Source organism: Spinacia oleracea, chromosome 1 (assembly GCF_020520425.1).
Source record: "Spinacia oleracea cultivar Varoflay chromosome 1, BTI_SOV_V1, whole genome shotgun sequence".
In the NCBI taxonomy this organism is placed as follows: Eukaryota; Viridiplantae; Streptophyta; class Magnoliopsida; order Caryophyllales; family Amaranthaceae; genus Spinacia; species Spinacia oleracea.
The window spans coordinates 100086337-100093789 of NC_079487.1; the positions used below are offsets into that span (position 1 = coordinate 100086337).

The following is a 7453-nucleotide window of genomic DNA, read 5'->3' on the forward strand; positions in this document are numbered from 1 at the left end:
AAATCAATTAGTTAAGCACTGAAACCAATTAGTTAAGCAAATGAATTAATTAGTTAAGAAATTGAATCAATTAATTAAGCAATGTAACCAATTAGTTAAGAAATGGAACCAATTAGTTAAACAACCAGAGTGGTCTTTCCGGTAAGGCGGTCTTACACAAAAGTTGTCGTTATCATATTTATCTAACACAAGATTAATAAGAAAATCGTGTATCACATAGATTTAAATATACTCCGTAGTATCTACATAAAAAGTGATCTTTTTAAGAGCGTAGAGAGCGACACATAAGCAAATAAATATTTTTTAAAATTTTCATAATGGACTACGGAGTACTAGACTTTTTTTTAATGTAGAAGCAGAATGTTACTATAATTCTTATTTAATACAAATAATACATGACGGATAATAATAATGTACTAGTTTTACAAAATCAATTCAAAATTATTTAACACAAAATTATCAAGTATGATTTTGAGTGGAACCGTATTACAAAAATTTTATGGTACTCATGGCCAGAGGAAGTTTTGGCCTCAGGTGGCTTGTGTGCAGTGTGCATACACTACAACAAAAACATTAATTAACAGCGCCTAATTAATAGCGCTTATCAAAAAGCGCTATCAATTATATCAAATAACAGAATTTTATTTTATATTGCTGTTAAAATAAGCTATCTCAAATTCCATCTTAATACGGAGTATTATACAACGCTTTTCTTTAAAAGCTGTGATTAATTAATTACTAGTAAGTCTTAATTCCTAAAATCAGTAAACATATTTTCTCATAACAAATCTTATCTCCCTTTTCCCTAAAAGAAAAAACAAAACAAATCTTTTCTCCCTTCAAAGGCAGTTTAGCGTGCCAAACAGTAGGAGATGAGAGAGAAAAAGAGGGATAACTTAGGGTTTCATTTTTTGCCCGATTGTAAATTGCAATTCATGGAATCGAAGCCCAAGTCTAATAATCTCGTCATGGATTACTCCATTACAAACCAAATCGAAATCTTAGATATCCATCAATGGTTGCGGTAATTTCAATTTCAATTTCATATTCAATTTTATACGATTAATGAACTTTTTCTGGATTATTTTACATTGTTCTATATCGAATTAATTGTTGCTAGTTGTTGATTTTCTTGATGATTAATCTATTTAATCATTGATTAATTTTTTTTACCATTTCTGTGATTTGAATTTCTTGAGATGGTTAATTTTGCTTTATGTTGATTCGATACCTTGCTCTATTCTCATAATTTGGTTTGATTTCATGATTCCGATTTGTTTGCTTATCTTGGGTGAAATGTAGGGTGAAATGGTCTATGTCTATCTCTTTTGTCATTTGCAATTCTCTGGCATTGCTAGGTTCTGATAATATGATTTTAGAAATATTCTTTTAGGAATTAGGCATGAATTTGATCAGTTGTGAACATCAGTTGTATTTTCTGTTAAGCAATTAATATATACCTTTTGCATTAATCCACCCAAAAGAATGTTTCACTAATTTCAGTAGTTCTGATATCATTTTCTCAGCTTACCTACTTACTCAACATTTTGAACCGTAATTAAAATAAGAACAAGCCGATGAAAGAATGGCTTTCTAACCATAACAGTATCTTTCAGCTCAATAATACAATGGGTTATTTCTAAGTTGTTGTTTGTTATCATCCTGATGAGCTAATTTATATGTGTGGAAGATCAGACTATACTGTAACTTGGATACCCAACTCAGACACGGCTCTAGTCTAAGTATTAAGTTCGGCTATTTGATGACAAGTTTCCCATGTTTTTGGTCCAAATTGAAATGTTCACTGTCCATATCCATGTCGGAAGTCAAGGTTGTTGTGGTCCTTGTAGCTTTCTTGAATAGCCAGTTCTACTTGTTAATTTTGTGATCTGGAACTTATATCGTTGACTGCAAATGTTATATTAAGTTATTAACTTGCGTTCCAAATTGATGGTTGTTGAAAATTATGTTGGCTCGCAATGTTGTTGCCATAGAGTAATACATACATGTAATCCTCTAATACTTGTTAGTGATTTTTTGTTTCATAGGGGGAAGTGACAAAACATGACACAGATACATGCACCTAGCATGCAATGTCAGATGAAATTCTCAAAAGGCTTGACAAGTTCAATGACACCAAGCCCTTGGACTTCGATATTTCTGAAACAAGGCTAAAAGGGATCAATTAAGTGCTCAACTAAGTTTAGAGTATGCGCTTCTCTTCAGTCTGACCATGGCACAGTGAACAGGGTGGAGCAGCTACTGAATTTGGATGTCACTCTATACAGATTGTTGCCGAATACATTTGGTATATGGTTTTTCATTTTCTTAATTTTGAAACTGTCACAACTTTAGGCCAGATGAAACACTGGTAGAATCAAATGATTATATTCATAGTTAAACGGTTGTACTAGATTTTTTTTTCATCCGTACAGAAGGCATATCTGGCGGTTCATACATATAAGTGCATTATGGAACTAATTGAACTAAGATTGTGCCTTGTTACAGGATTTGAGGAATTGAGATTGATCTTCGTAGCAAATCAAGGGTATAGTAACATTGAGGATGTAAATTAATTATGAACCACCTTTTAGATACTGAGGCTACTTCATTTTTGTTTTTTATGTTTTTTTATCTAACCAATGTTTCTTGATATACCAGACACTCTCAAAACCTGTTGGGCATCCATATCTGAGCTTCCCAAGTGGAACTATGATGGTTCAAGCACGGTACAAACACCAGGACAAGACAGTGAAGTAATCTTATAGTAAGATTCTGGGACATCTATAATTTATTTTACGTTCCACATGTTTTCTCTTCATGTAATATTTCAGTGGATATCTTCTGAGCCGGAGCTAAGAGTGATCATTAAAGCATTGTTGTGTCACATTTCTTATGGTACAGCCCTCAAGCAATATTTAGGGATCCATTTCGTGGTGGTAACAATATCTTGGTGAGTTTATTTATAGACAACTATCTATTCAAACCTCATAATGTTACCTGAAGTTCTGCTCTTTTAAGATTCAAATATTAATTTCCCTATGCACCGTATTTCTAGGTAATCTGTGACGCTTACACACCTGCTAAAGAACCAATCCCAGCTAATAAACGACACAAAGCTGCCGAAATTTTCAACAACCAATTTCCCAGCACTGATGATTTATTTCCTAATTACATCTGCAAGAAGAGTTTCTCTTTAAAGACGACCCCTTTCCTATTGCATATTCAGGGCGCCTCTTTTATAGAACCACAAATTATTTGACAATTTTTTATGTTCCCTCTGTTATGAAAGGCCTCTCAGACCTATTCATATTTATTTTGCTGAGCTGTAGAATCTGCTAATTGAAATAATATAGGATGCCCAAGTACATAAATCTTCTAAGATCGAAATGTTCTGCTGTTTTTATCAAAGTGAAGGTCTAATGTCATGCATTTATTTTGTGTTCCGAGGATGGGTATGGATGATTTCAAGTCTTTCCAGCAAGCAGTGATATTGCTGACAAGTGTGGTGGACGTGCTGACACTTGCTACCGGACTTACGCAGTGGTCCTAAGATACAAAGGACGAGTATTGACAATGTCATGTTCTTTCCGTGTGATCATTGTGGTGGATTAATTATGTTGACTCTATAAGTTTGTAAATTTAGCGTGTTTTTCAGCTAAGAGAAGTATAAAACATTTATAGTTCTTTCTTTTTTTTCGAATAGATTGTTGTATATTATTTTAAAGTTATGAGACAATGACACACTTATTTGATATGATAGAGATGAAATGGACTTGTATTATTTCAATTGTTAAATTAGCATAAGCTTTAAAATGGTTCCTTTTATTTCTATTACAGGTATTTTATTAACTAAAATAAGCTATAAAAAAAAAGAGCTCGATGAAAAATATAGAATCCTCTCACAAATACCATCGTTTTTTAGTTAAATCCTACTAATTTTAATTTATATTAAATTGGTTGTTTACTGCACTAAAGTTTTCGTCATTACAGGAGATTTGATAGCGCTTATATATTGAATGCTATTAAATGTGGTAACATCAACAGCGCTTATTAAAAGCGCTATTATTTTTTTAACAGTGCTAGTAATTCACAGCGCTTCATAAGTGTTGTGTTTAAATGAAAAAAGCGCTGTTAAAAGCTTAATTTGTTGTAGTGATATGGACACAAGTGAGTACCAATACATCAAATTTAGTAACAATACATACTCCGTAATATTTTAGTCCCAATAACACAAAATGACTTGTATTGGTAATTCTGAGCAATTTTAGTTGTTGGTACTAAAATATTAGTATTAGTACTATATTTTCTATATTGATACTCACTTAAATCCATATGAACACAAGCCACTTGAAATTTAGAAATCCTCGGCCACGGCCATACAATAAGTTAAAATAAGATTATAAAAAAGGCAAATTTGCCAAAAGGACCTTTTATAGTCCAAAATTTGCGAGAAGACACCTTTTATATTTATTTTTGTCAAAACACACCTAAACCTTAAATTAATTTGTGAGAGACAAAAAAAAAGGAATTTCCGGCATTGACTCCAAAATTCCGGTGGTTGACCTCACGTGATGGTGACATGCTCTACCATTTCCCTACTTGCACCCTTTTCCCTCCAAAAATTGAGGCCTTATAAAACAGACTTTGAAAACCTAAAAAAAAAATCTGGAAATTCTCTTCATCTTCCCTGCAGCGCATTCAATGAACCCTCATCAATGAAGCGTCATCATTGAAACCGAGAAATTCAGCCAATTAACAGAGTATGTTATCATCAATGCTTCTAGTACTTAAGTTCATCAATTTTTACTGTTTTTGGCCCAAAATTCTGACTTCCCCCCCCCCCCCTCTTTTTGGCGTTTTTGCTTCTTCTGCTTGCTTCTGCTTGGTTGTACTTCCATGGCTAAAAAAGGAAAGGGGAAGGCGTCAACTTCAAGAAAAAGGAAGAGGAAGGAGACAAGAGTAGACAACTACTTGAATTACAGAGTAATTCACAAACAAAGGTACATTGCCATTTTTGAACCTTGATTTTACTGTTAAATTTAGGGCTTAGTTTAGTAGTTAATTGTGATTAGTGAAAGGCATGTGTTTTTGGTAATGACTGTTAATATTAGAACTAGGTTCCTTAAAATTCGATTATTAAACTGATTAGGGTTTAATGTTGATGTGCTAATTGAAAGATGCTTATTGTGGTTGTCTGTATTGGCTTAATCTGGTTGAATAATTACGAATTGATTTGTAAAGGTTGAAAATTTTGGGTTTAATCTGGTTGCTTAATTAGTAAATTTTGGCTTTGATGAATTGTTGGCATTTCTGTTGTTGGCATTTGTGTTGTTGATTTTTTGTTGTTGGCATATTTGTGATTATAAGAAGGAAATTGAATTTTGTGTTTCGTTGGATGTGCATCAGGTTTAACGGTAGGATTAATGTAGAACAAAGTTGGTTTAAATTGATGGAGGGTGTTACAATTAGGTTGTTTCACGGGGGTAAGTTTGTATCTAGGAAGTTGCTTAATTAGTAAATTTTGGCTTTGATGAATTGTTGGCATTTCTGTTGTTGGCATTTGTGTTGTTGATTTTTTGTTGTTGGCATATTTGTGATTATAAGAAGGAAATTGAATTTCGTGTTTCGTTGGATGTGCATCAGGTTTAACGGTAGGATTAATGTAGAACAAAGTTGGTTTAAATTGATGGAGGGTGTTACAATTAGGTTCTTTCACGGAGGTAAGTTTGTATCTAGGAATAATAAAACTACGTATGAGAGGGGTGATAATCCTAAGGCTGGTATGTCGTTGAATACAAATGTGGAGGAGATATGTTACTTTGAGTTTGCAGATTGGATTAGGAAATTGGGATACGAAGAAGTAGGGCAGATATGGTTTAGGAGGCGAGGGTGTAGTTTACATGGGAATGGAAGGAAAGAGATTAAGAGTGATGTTGAGATTCCCGAGTTTTTGAGTGCACCCGAAAAGGATGGGTCGTACCAATTGTATGTGGACATGTTGAAAAGGAGTATAATGATCGTAGTCGTTTTCCCGCACATGTGAAGTGGTATAGTGATAGTGGAACTGAATCAAGTGGGGGAGGGAGCAACTCTTTGAGTGGTGACACAACATAGGGGGCCCACAGTTGCATCTAGTCAGCGGTACAGTCAGCAGCTCTAGTCAAAACCCTAATTCTAGTCAACACTCTACACATTCTCAAAGCTTAAACAAATTGCCTCCATCCACAAATCAGTCCACAGGACTCCCACCTTCCATTTTGTCCAGAGAAAACCCACCCCCTTCCACTATCCAAACTCCATCCACAACACTCCTTCATTCCACACCCAAATTTCCCCCACTGTCAGTTACTACAGTGAGACAAAAAATTCCCACATTCTCCCTTTTTAAGAAAACAGTTGCTGAAAAGGAGGCATTATTGAAACAAAAATTACCTGTTGTGACTGAGGATAGAGCTGTGAGTGAGAGTCAGAAGTCAGCTGGATCAGGTGAGCATAGATCTAGGTCAGTTGGGGTTAAGGGAACATTTGCAGGAGCTGAGGAGAGAGCTGTTGAGGGTCAGGAAATAGCAGAAACAGGTGAGCAAATATCAAATTCAGCTGGGGGTGAGGGTGAGGAGGTAGTTGTGAAGGAGGGTAGAGTTGTGTCTGAGTTGGATAATGACAGTGATGTATTGTTGAGTGAGGGTGACTATGAAGATGACAGTGATGATGATTTTTTCCACAAGTTTGTGGAACAAGATATAACAGAGAGTGTTGCAAGGACTGTAGGAGGAGTGCAAGAAGGAGAAGGGGAACAAGAAGAAGATGAAGATGAGGTTGGGTTTGACATTGGTGATGATGTAGAGCTTAATGATAGTGATAATGAAGTTGTTAGCATAATTGGGTCAGATGATGAAGGACCAAATTATCTTTGTTTCAATCCAAGTGTAGATTTTAAAAGCCATTTGAGTTGTTTAAGGGATTAAAGTTTCCATCAAACACTGTTTTGAGGAAGGCAATTAGGTACAATGCTATAGACAAAGGGTATAATTACTACTACTTGCATAACAATAGGAGTAGAGTTTCTGTGTATTGTGCAAATAGGTGTGGCTGTCCAGTGAGGGGAGGTAGGAGTGTGAAGTGTGTTTGCAAACAGAAGAGAAAGTGCAGATTTAAGATTCATGCAAGAAAATTGAAAGGAGAGGACAATTGGCAAATAAAGAGTATAAGGCCAGAGCATATATGTGGGTGGCAGTTTAACAACCCTAAGGTTACCTCAAAGTACCTAGCTGAGAGATACTTAGAGGATTGGAGGGATGAACCAAACACAAAAGTGAAAGCATTTATTAGGAGAGCAATGAGGGAGGTGAAGTCAGAAATAGGGTATTACAAGGCATATTACAGCAAGTCTTTAGCTTTGAAAATGATATTTGGGGATGCTAGCTTAGAGTACAAAAGGGTATGGGACTAT

The 7453-nt window shown here is 35.0% G+C and overlaps 1 long non-coding RNA gene across 1 annotated transcript; it reads left to right on the top strand.

Moving 5' to 3' along the window:
• The first annotated feature begins 2689 nt into the window (after positions 1 to 2689).
• LOC130466064 (uncharacterized) lies at positions 2690 to 3263 on the top strand. Its single transcript, XR_008926085.1, has 3 exons — positions 2690 to 2767; positions 2905 to 2953; positions 3059 to 3263. It is a non-coding gene; the product is annotated as an uncharacterized lncRNA (long non-coding RNA).
• The last annotated feature ends 4190 nt before the right edge of the window (positions 3264 to 7453 follow it).